This window comes from Phocoena phocoena, chromosome 16 (genome assembly GCF_963924675.1).
Source record: "Phocoena phocoena chromosome 16, mPhoPho1.1, whole genome shotgun sequence".
Taxonomy (NCBI): Eukaryota; Metazoa; Chordata; class Mammalia; order Artiodactyla; family Phocoenidae; genus Phocoena; species Phocoena phocoena.
Window position 1 is genome coordinate 41080832 of NC_089234.1, and position 12569 is coordinate 41093400.

The 12569-nt window shown below is 38.7% G+C and overlaps 1 protein-coding gene across 8 annotated transcripts in view; it reads right to left on the reverse strand.

Moving 5' to 3' along the window:
• The window catches only part of PCDH15 (protocadherin related 15), a 714536-nt gene that overhangs the window by 179173 nt on the left and 522794 nt on the right, over positions 1-12569 (reverse strand). The gene's annotated exons all lie outside the window — the stretch shown is intronic.

Here is a 12569-nt window from a genome sequence, read left to right on the forward strand (position 1 = left end):
GGGGATAAAGAATTATGGCATATTTCTAAGCAACTATTTTTTTTCTCTAGGGAGAAAATTTAAACGATAATGACAATGTAGTACAAAAGTCTAGAACATGAAAAGAAATATACTATAGTTTAATTGATGTTCTTCATTCAAAATGAACATAACATAATTTGATACCAGTAGAAATAACAATATTATGACAGAAAATTCACATTTCAAAAATACTGAATTTTTCCTGTATTATCATTTCTTTAATAGATTTTGAATTCTAAAATTTAAAAAAACACATTTAGGTTTTAATTAAACATAACTGACTGACAACTTAAGATTTTACAGCTTTTTAAATTCAAGCACTATATGTGTCTATATGTGTGTGTGTGTGTGTGTGTGTGTGTGTGTATAAGCACCATATATATATATAACTGCATTTAATCTGCCTGATATTCTTATGAATAAATATCATTGGTCCCATTCTACAAATAAGAAAGCTGTGGCTTATGTACTTTAATTATCTTGCTTAGGGTTACACAAGAAATAAATACCTCAGTGCCCCAGTTCTTAGTATAATGTCTTGCATATAAACCTACTTAATAAATATTTGTGGAATTAATGAATGTTAGAATAAATTAATGCAAGGAACTGAGATTTAAAACTAAACATGCTCCAAAACCCAAATAGAAGTGAAAATATAGTAACTGTAAAGCAACTGCAAAGGGCTCTTCTTTAATATTAGAATACAATCTCCAAATGATAACAGAATTGTTGATGCTATAATAAACCTATTGTAACTGAAAATTTTATGTAATATTAAATCACTTTGCATCAAATAAAATGGGTAAATTTTGAGTGACTATTCTTCTGATGGAGTGTTATGAGAATTAGAGTGTTATGAGAATTAAAATAATCTAAAAATCAATTAATTGGAATATAAATTATGATATTTCATTATCAAATACAGTGCATTTTGTGCTAAACAGTTCTATGTTATTGTTTCTCAAAGAAATTGGAATGAATCTTAGCATCTATAAAATATTACATAATTATGCCCCAAACTTCACTAAGGAAAGGAAGGAAAACAAGACACTTGGCTGCATTATGAGCCAGGGACACAATAATCACTTAATATCTACAAAGCCTGGGATGCAATATAATGTATTTTGAACAGCACACGAGCAGATGTATATCCACCTTTACAAACACTGGGGAAGCATGTGGGGTGGGTTTGCTGAACACTTGTGCCTTGTTTGAAACGATAAAGCCCAAGATGTCCATAACTGCGCTCCTTCTGACTGTCATAATGCCAGACATTCCAGCAGGATTTGTCCCTTTTATTCATCAAAACACAAATGACCCTGGGAGGGCATTACCTCTGGAGTTTTAAGCCTGAGAAAAGATAGAAGAGTAATTGCAGGAATGTCTGAAGAGGACAAAAATACTGTAAAAGAGCTGCAGAGTTTCCATAGACATATTTTCTTCTACTTTTACATTTTTCTTAGAATTTGTCTTACAGATTATTGACATATTAGTCAAGCTGGTCATCTTAGTGGAAAAAACAAACAACAATACTGCCACATCCCTTACAAAAAAAAACAACCAATCAAACAAAAAGTGTTATTTTTTGTCTTAAATCACTGCTCAAGTAAATAGAAAAATACAAACCAATAATGTAAGTACGTTCTATTTCATTAAACCAACACTCTTAAAAGTTTCAGGGACATTTTCTGTCTGTGGGTATTTTTATGTAATCCATAATTTAAATGATTCTTGCCCAAGATATATTCTTATTTATCCCCATATTGGAAGATTTATTATGATAGAATGATTTAATTTGATTAATATGGCTGTGTATGTATATGTGTGGGGTGGAGGGGGATGTTAGGTATGTATTGTACTATGTATGTCCAGCTACTTAACTAATATCTCTACTAGGACACTTTATGCATATTATATGAGTTTTCTACTGTTGCCATAACAAATTACCACAAATTTAGTTGTTTACACATTGCGAATTTATTATTTTATAGTTCTATAAATCAGAAGTTCAACATGGGTCTCACCTGGCTAAAACCAAGGTATGCATAGGTCTGTATTCCTTTCTGGAGGCTGTAGGAAAAGATCCATTTCTTTGCTCATTCCAGTTATTGACAGAATACAGTTCCTTGAAGTTGTAGGATTGAGATCCCCACTCCCTTTTTACGTGTCATGTAAGGACAATTCCCAACTTCTAAAAGCCACCCACATACCTTTTCTCTTGGCTCATAGCACACTTCTTCCATCTTCAAAGCTAGCAATGGTGGGTCAAGTCCCTCTCACATTTTTTGAATCTCTCCTTCTATCTCATCTCTCTGATCTACTCTTCTATCATCCTCTTCCACTATTAAGGGCTTAGATGGCTACAATGGGCCCGCCTGGACAATCCAGGGTAATCCTCCCATTTCAAGGTTTTTAACCTTATCACATCTACAAAGTTAATTTTGTTATGTAAGGTAACATATTCACACATGGGATGTATCTGGGGGATCATAATTCTGTCTACCATAGAATGAGAAGCTTAACATGTTTCTAATTGAACTTTTGATTATTTCTATGTCCAAATCTTTGTCATCTCCAATTCCCCTACTTCACTAAATGGTTCTTCCACTGACCAACAGATTACATAAGAAATAAAGAAGATGTTCCTGAGATCTACTTCTTCTACCTTCTCAATTATTTATTTATTCAATAATTTCAGAAAAGCTTATTTAATACTATGCATGAGGCTCAGCTCCAAGCTGTGAGATACACTGGTATATTAGGTAACAAGGTCCAAGACATGGCATTTACAGAAAAATCCCTATTCCATTTATAATACATTGTCTCCAATGTATGCAATATCTCAGTCCTAACCACCTTGGCCCAAGCCACCACCAACTGCAGCTTAGATTGCTAGATTATGTCTCTATTTTCTTTTCAGTTATTTCCTTTCAGAGAGATCTTTTATAATAGATAAATGACATCATTCCTCTTAATATCCTCCAGTGATTTCCACTGCCTTCAGCACCATTCAAACGTTTACCATAACCAAGAGTTCTCCTACTAAATGTTACTTTCACTGTGTTCTGGAATAATGCAAATCTCTCCAACCTCCAAATTTCTCCAAAGCCTCTTCCTAAAGGGCTTCCACTATTATTCGCTAGGCTAATACCTATTCACCTTTCAAATGTCCATTTAAACATCACTTCCTCAAATGATTCCTCAAATCACTCCTGAAATGTAAATGAGACCCTCCTGTTATACATGGCAAGAACTCCATACACGTATAATTTATATCACTTTTACTAGATTTAAATTATAGATTTATTAATGTGATCATTTGTTTAACACTTGTCTCCCTTCTTGCAAGTGGGAAGACTGTGATCATCTTGGCGGAACTACTGAATCCAGGTCTATATGGAAAAATATCATTTTTATAAAGTGAAAAGTAGTATTTTGTTATGACCTAGATAAGAGTATGATAATAAGTAAATATCTTTGCATTTTTAATGTTTTGTAGAGTGACAAACAGGGACTATGTAGGTTAAGATAGCGAATGACTTTGATATATAAAAAGAAATTGCTACCTTATAGAAGTGCTGTTTAGTTTCAGTGTTTCCACTATATATATTTTTTGATATCATTAACTTTGGTATGTCACTTGTTCCCTCTAGGTCTCAGGTATCTCAACTATAAAAGATGTGAAGTGGAACAGCAGTTTTGAATCTCTTTTGCTACCATTATACACGTCTGAGATAAAATTCACAAACATGGCACAGATCATCAATTATAACAAGAATAAGAAGATAGCTGGGGGGGGAACCTTGAAGATGGCGGAAGAGTAAGACGCGGAGATCGCCTTCCTCCCCACGGATACACCAGAAATACATCTACACATGGAACAACTCCTACAGAACACCTACTGAAGGCTGGCAGAAGACCTCAGACCTCCCAAAAGGCAAGAAACTCCCCACGTACCTGGGTAGGGCAAAAGAAAAAAAGAAAAAACAGAGACAAAAGAATAAGGACGGCACCTGTACCAGTGGGAAGGAGCTGTGAAGGAGGAAAAGTTTCCACACACTAGGAAGCCCCTCCGCGGGCGGAGACTGCGGCAGGCGGAGGGGGGAGCTTCGGGACCGCGGAGTAGTGCACAGCGACGGGTGCGGAGGGCAAAGCGGGGAGATTCCCGCACAGAGGATCGGTGCCGACCGGCACTCACCAGCCCGAGAGGCTTGTCTGCTCACCCGCCGGGGCGGGGCGGGGCTGCGAGCTGAGGCTCGGGTTTCGGTTTTGGACCGAGCGCAGGGAGAGGGCTGGGGTTGACGGCTTGAACATAGGCTGAAGACGTTAGTGCACCACGACTAGCCGGGAGAGAGTTCGGGGAAAAGCCTGCACCTGCCGAAGAGGCAAGAGACTTTTTCTTCCCTCTTTGTTTCCTGGTGCGCGAGGAGAGGGGTTTAAGAGCGCTGCTTAAAGGAACTCCAGAGACGGGCGCGAGCCGCGGTTAAAAGCGCTAACCCCAGAGACGGGCGCGAGCCGCGGCTAAAAGCGCAAACCCCAGAGACGGGCGCGAGCCGCGGCTAAAAGCGCGAACCCCAGAGACGGGCGCGAGCCGCGGCTAAAAGCGCGGACCCCAGAGACGGGCTGGAGACGCTAAGTCTGCTGCTGCCGCCACCAAGGGGCCTGTGTGCGAGCACAGGTCACTCTCCACACCCCTCTTCTGCGGAGCCTGTGCAGCCCGCCACTGCCAGGTTCCCGGGATCCAGGGACAACTTCCCCGGGACAACGCACGGCGGGCCGCTGGCTGGTGCAACGTCACGCCGGCCTCCGCCGCAACGTCACGCCACCTCTGACGCCGCAGGCCCGCCCTGCACGCAGTGCCCCTCCTTCCCCCATCCCCCAACCCCCGGCCTGAGTGAGCCGGGGCCCCGAATCAGCGGCTCCTTTAACCCAGTCCTATCTGAGCAAAAAACAGACGCCCTCCAGCGACCTACACGCAGAGGCTGGGCCAAATCCAAAGCTGAGCTCCTGTGAGCTGTGAGAACAAAGAGAAAGGGAAATCTCTCCCTCAGAAGCAGCGGATTAAAGCTCCACAATCAACTTGATATACCCTGCATCTGTGGAATACCTGAATAGACAAGGAATGATCCCAAATTGAAGAGGTGGAATTTAGGAGCGAGATCTATGATTTTTTTCCCTTTTCCTCTTTTTGTGAATGTGTACGTGTATGCTTCTGTGTGAGATCTTGTCTGTATACTCTTGCTTCCACCATTTGTCCTAGGGCTCTATCCGTCCATGGTTTATTTTTTTAAATTTTTTTTCTTAATAATTAATTTTAATTGTAATAACTTTACACTTTACCTTCATTCTTTCTTTCTTTCCTTCCTTCCTTCCCTCCTTTAGACAACGAATCACCCCAAATTGAGGAGGTGGTCTCTGAGAGCAAGATTTATGATTTTTCCCCCTTTACCTCTTTTTGTGAAGGTGTATGTGTATGCTTCTGTGTAAGATTTTCTCTGTATAGCTTTGCTTCCAACATTTGTCCTAAGGTTCTATCCGTCCCTTTTTTTTTTTCTAAATATTTTTTAATTCAATAACTATATTATACTTTATTTTATTTTTACTGTATCTTCTTTCTTTCTGTCTTTTTTCCTTCTTTCCTTCCTTCCTTCCTTCCTCCCTCCCTCCCTCCTTTCTTTCCTTCTTTGCTTCTTTCTTCCTTCCTTCCTTCCCTCCTTTCCTTCTTTCTTTCCTCATACTTCTACTAATTCTCTCTACTTTTTCTCCCTTTTATTCTGAGCCGTATGGATGAAAGGCTCTTGGTGCTCCAGCCAGGAGTCAGGGCTCTGCCTCTGAGGTAGAAGAGCCAACTTCAGGACACTGGTCAATAAGAGACCTCCCAGCTCCACATAATATTAAATGGCGGAAATCTCCCAGAGATCTCCATCTCAACACCAGCACCCAGCTTCACTCAACGACCAGCAAGCTACAGTGCTGGACATCCTATGCCAAACAACTAGCAAGACACGAACACAACCCCACCCATTAGCAGAGAGGCTGCCTAAAATCATAATGAGGCCACAGACACCCAAAAACACACCACCAGACGTGGACCTGCCCACCAGAAAGACAAGATCCAGCCTCATCCACCAGAACACAGGCACTAGTCCCCTCCACCAGGAAGCTTACACAACCCACTGAACCAACCTTAGCCACTGCAGACAGACACCAAAAACAACAGGAGCTACGAACGTGCAGCCTGCTAAAAGGAGACCCCAAACACAGTAAGATAAGCAAAATGAGAAGACAGAAAAACACACAGCAGATGAAGGAGCAAGATAAAAACCCACCAGACCTAACAAATGAAGAGGAAATAGGCAGTCTACCTGAAAAAGAATTCAGAATAATGATAGTAAAGATGATCCAAAATCTTGGAAATAGAATAGACAAAAGGCAAGAAACATTTAACAAGGACCTAGAAGAACTAAAGATGAAACAAACAACATGAACAACACAATAAATGAAATTAAAAATACTCTAGATGGGATCAATAGCAGAATAACTGAGGCAGAAGAACGGATAAGTGACCTGGAAGATAAAACAGTGGAAATAACTACTGCAGAGCAGAATAAAGAAAAAAGAATGAAAAGAACTGAGGACAGTCTCAGAGACCTCTGGGACAACATCAAACACAACAACATTCGAATTATAGGGGTTCCAGAAGAAGAAGAGAAAAAGAAAGGGACTGAGAAAATATTTGAAGAGATTATAGTTGAAAAACTTCCCTAATATGGGAAAGGAAATAGTTAATCAAGTCCAGGGAGCACAGAGAGTCCCATACAGGATAAATACAAGGAGAAATACGCCAAGACACATATTAATCAAACTGTCAAAAATTAAATACAAAGAAAGCATATTAAAAGCAGCAAGGGAAAAACAACAAATAACACACAAGGGAATCCCCATAAGGTTAACAGCTGATCTCTCAGCAGAAACCCTACAAGCCAGAAGGGAGTGGCAGGACATACTGAAAGTGATGAAGGAGAAAAACCTGCAACCAAGACTACTCTACCCAGCAAGGATCTCATTCAGATTTGATGGAGAAATTAAAACCTTTACAGACAAGCAAAAGCTGAGAGAGTTCAGCACCGCCAAACCAGCTTTACAACAAATGCTAAACGAACTTCTCTAGACAAGAAACACAAGAGAAGGAAAAGACCTATAATAACGAACCCAAAACAATATAGAAAATGGGAATAGGAACATACATATCGATAATTACCTTAAATGTAAATGGACTAAACGCTCCCACCAAAAGACACAGATTGGCTGAAGGGATACAAAAACAAGACCCTTATATATGCTGTCTACAAGAGACCCACTTCAGACCTAGAGACACATACAGACTGAAAGTAAGGGGATGGAAAAAGATATTCCATGCAAATGGAAACCAAAAGAAAGCTGGAGTAGCAATTCTCATATCAGACAAAATAGACTTTAAAATAAAGACTATTAGAAGAGACAAAGAAGGACACTACATAATGATCAAGGGATCGATCCAAGAAGAAGATATAACAATTGTAAATATTTATGCACCCAACATAGGAGCACCTCAATACATAAGGCAAATACTAACAGCCATAAAAGGGGAGATCGACAGTAACACTTTCATAGTAAGGGACTTTAACACCCCACTTTCACCCATAGACAGATCATCCAAAATGAAAATAAATAAGGAAACACAAGCTTTAAATGATACATTAAACAAGATGGACTTAATTGATATTTGTAGGACACTCCATCCAAAAACAACAGAATACACATTTTTCTCAAGTGCTCATGGAACATTCTCCAGAATAGATCATATCTTGGGTCACAAATCAAGCCTTGGTAAATTTAAGAAAATTGAAATTGTATCAAGTATCTTTTGTGACCACAACGCCATGAGACTAGATATCAATTACAGGAAAAGATCTGTAAAAAATACAAACACATGGAGGCTAAACAATACACTACTTAATAATGAAGTGATCACTGAAGAAATCAAAGAGGAAATAAAAAAATACCTAGAAACAAATGAAAATGGAGACACAACGACCCAAAACCTATGGGATGCAGCAAAGCAGTTCTAAGGGGGAAGTTTATAGCAATACAAGCCCACCTTAAGAAGCAGGAAACATCTCGAATAAACAACCTAACCTTGCACCTCAAGCAATTAGAGAAAGAAGAACAAAAAAACCCCAAAGCTAGTAGAAGGAAAGAAATCATAAAAATCATATCAGAAATAAATGAAAAAGAAATGAAGGAAACGATAGCAAAGATCAATAAAACTAAAAGCTGGTTCTTTGAGAAGATAAACAAAATAGATAAACCACTAGCCAGACTCATCAAGAAAGAAAGGGAGAAGACTCAAATCAATAGAATTAGAAATGAAAAAGGAGAAGTAACAACTGACACTGCAGAAATAAAAAAAAATCATGAGAGATTACTACAAGCAACTCTATGCCAATAAAATGGACAACGTGGAAGGAATGGACAAATTCTTAGAAATGCACAACCTGCCAAGACTGAATCAGGAAGAAATAGAAAATATGAACAGACCAATCACAAGCACTGAAATTGAAACTGTGATTAAAAATCTTCCAACAAACAAAAGCCCAGGACCAGATGGCTTCACAGGTGAATTCTATCAAACGTTTAGAGAAGCGCTAACACCTATCCTTCTCGAACTCTTCCAAAATACAGCAGAGGGAGGAACACTCCCAAATTCCTTCTACGAGGCCACCATCACCTTGATACCAAAACCAGACAAGGATGTCACAAAGAAAGAAAACTACAGACCAATATCACTGATGAACAGAGATGCAAAAATCCTCAACAAAATACTAGCAAACAGAATCCAACAGCACATTAAAAGGATCATACACAATGATCAAGTGGGGTTTATTCCAGGAATGCAAGGATTCTTCAATATACGCAAATCTATCAATGTGATGAACCATATTAACAAATTGAAGGAGAAAAACCATATGATCATCTCAATAGATGCAGAGAAAGCTTTTGACAAAATTCAACACCCATCTATGATAAAAATCCTGCAGAAAGTAGGCATAGAGGGAACTTTCCTCAACATAATAAAGGCCATATATGACAAGCCCACAGCAAACATCATCCTCAATGGTGAAAAACTGAAAGCATTTCCACTAAGATCAGGAACAAGACAAGGTTGCCCACTCTCACCACTCTTATTCAACATAGTTTTGGACGTTTTAGCCACAGCAATCAGAGAAGAAAAGGAAATAAAAGGAATCCAAATTGGAAAAGAAGAAGTAAAGCTGTCACTGTCTGCAGATGACATGATACTATACATAGAGAATTCTAAAGATGCTACCAGAAAACTACTAGAGCTAATCAATGAATTTGGTAAAGTAGCAGGATACAAAATTAATGCACAGAAATCTCTGGCATTCCTATATACTAATGATGAAAAATCTGAAAGTGAAATCAAGAAAACACTCCCATTTACCATTGCAACAAAAAGAATAAAATATCTAGGAATAAACCTACCTAAGGAGACGAAAGACCTGTATGCAGAAAATTATAAGACACTGATGAAAGAAATTAAAGATGATACAAATAGATGGAGAGATGTACCATGTTCTTGGATGGGAAGAATCAACATTGTGAAAATGACTCTACTACCCAAAGCAATCTACAGATTCAATGCAATCCCTATCAAACTACCACTGGCATTTTTCACAGAACTAGAACAAAAAATTTCTCAATTTGTATGGAAACACAAAAGACCCCGAATAGCCAAAGCAATCTTGAGAACGAAAAAAGGAGCTGGAGGAATCAGTCTCCCTGACTTCAGACTATACTACAAAGCTACAGTAATCAAGAGAGTATGGTACTCGCACAAAAACAGAAAGATAGATCAATGGAACAGGATAGAAAGCCCAGAGATAAACCCACGCACATATGGTCACCTTATCTTTGATAAAGGAGGCAGGAATGTACAGTGGAGAAAGGACAGCCTCTTCAATAAATGGTGCTGGGAAAACTGGACAGGTACATGTAAAAGTATGAGATTAGATCACTCCCTAACACCATACACAAAAATAAGCTCAAAATGGATTAAAGACCTAAATGTAAGGCCAGAAACTATCAAACTCTTAGAGGAAAACATAGGCAGAACACTCTATGACATAAATCACAGCAAGATCCTTTCTGATCCACCTACTAGAGTAATGGAAATAAAAACAAAAATAAACAAATGGGACCTAATGAAACTTCAAAGCTTTTGCACAGCAAAGGAAACCATAATCAAGACCAAAAGACAACCCTCAGAATGGGAGAAAATATTTGCAAATGAAGCAACTGACAAAGGATTAATCTCCAAAATTTACAAGCAGCTCATGCAGCTTAGTAACAAAAAAACAAACAACCCAATCCAAAAATGGGCAGAAGACCTAAATAGATATTTCCCCAAAGAAGATATACAGAATGCCAACAAACACATGAAAGAATGCTCAACATCATTAATCATTAGAGAAATGCAAATCAAAACTACTATGAGATATCATCTCACACCAGTCAGAATGGCCATCATCAAAAAATCTAGAAACAATAATTGCTGGAGAGGGTGGGGAGAAAAGGGAACACTCTTGCACTGCTGGTGGGAATGTGAATTTGTTCAGCCATTATGGAGAACAGTATGGAGGTTCCTTAAAAAACTACAAATAGAATTACCATATGACCCAGCAATCCCACTACTGGGCATATACCCTGAGAAAACCAAAATTCAAAAAGAGTCATGTACCAAAATGTTCTTTGCAGCTCTATTTACAATAGCCCGGAGATGGAAACAACCTAAGCGCCCATCATCGGATGAATGGATAAAGAAGATGTGGCACATATACACAATGGAATATTACTCAGCCTTAAAAAGAAATGAAATTGAGCTGTTTGTAATGAGATGGATAGACCTAGAGTCTGTCATTCAGAGTGAAGTAAGGCAGAAAGAAAAAGACAAATACCGTATGCTAACACATATATGGAATTTAAGGGGGAAAAAAATGTCATGAAGAACCTAGGGGTAAGATAGGAATAAAGACGCAGACCTACTGGAGAACGGACTTGAGGATATGGGGAGGGGGAAGGGTGAGCTTTGACAGGGCGAGAGAGAGTCATGGACATATACACACTAACAAACGTAGTAAGGTAGATAGCTAGGGGGAAGCAGCCGCAAGGCACAGGGATATTAGCTCGGTGCTTTGTGACAGCCTGGAGGGGTGGGATAGGGAGAGTCGGAGGGAGGGAAACGCAAGAGGGAAGACATATGGGAACATATGTATATGTATAACTGATTCACTTTGTTATAAAGCAGAAACTAACACACCATTGTAAAGCAATTATACCCCAATAAAGATGTTTAAAAAAAAAAAAAAAGAAGATAGCTGTTGCATAATTCTCTGTAATCTAGTTGCAAAGCCATTATTCTGTTCCACTGAATAAAATATATAAAAATTTAAGTGAATCAGCATTTTTATAGATGATATAAGCCAATAACTAGTATTAGAACAATGCAAATGTAGTACCTACATCAGTAACAAATGACTTGGAAAAGACCTCACATTTGATCAGAAAAACCCATGTTTGCAAACTACTGGGCTAGAGGATTGTTAAAGGAAACTTGCTCTAACAGGACATTAAGATATAAAAACAAACTTAATTTCAGAATGAACCACCTACAGTGCTTGCATCATGCTGGTATTTCCCAAATTGCTGCACTAATCATGTTTTCCCTTGTGAACTTCCCAATACACAGTAGCTCAGAGCAGTGTTGCATTAAAAGATCCTCTTTCACTGAGGATTGTTGAATGGAAACTTCCCCTCTCCAGGCTTCAACTTGCCAAGAGGAAGGACATTTTAGCAAGAAAACTGCTCTCTCTGCTCCCTCCCTCACCCATGAGTGGTGAATTTGATGGAAAGAATTGGGTAAACACACTGCCTCCTTTAACATCTGATGTTTATAAGGATGTCAAATGATTTGCTGGTTTTGCTATATGAGCTCTTTCCCTATGAATAAGACCTACAATTTCAGTTCTGCCTGAGGCTGTGTAGGTAAGTTTAATCATGGGGTAGCATTTACCAACCCATTTGGCTCTCATTACTAAACCTCCTTCCTTTCAATATCAGTTTCACCTATTTGCCAGAATTTCATGTCTCTCACTGAATTGGTTTGAACCTGGGCAAGGTATAGGATGTTAGTTACTGAGAGTCCCAAACCCCAGGGGTGTTTATACCACAGTTTCCAAACAAATTTAGTCATAGACTCTTTTTCATTGTTGTTTGTTTAGCAAAATATTTACTAATATCTTGAGGGACATACATTTTTTTAAATACTGTTATAATTCAATGAGCAACACTGGGAATAAGGCCTACTTTTAATAATCTGTCCATGATATTTTCACACAATATTTCCACTTGATACTTTTTGTTCTCTATGACCCATCACTTGAAACTAACTACCTTAAGTTAATAGAATCAATGGTGCCTACTCTCAG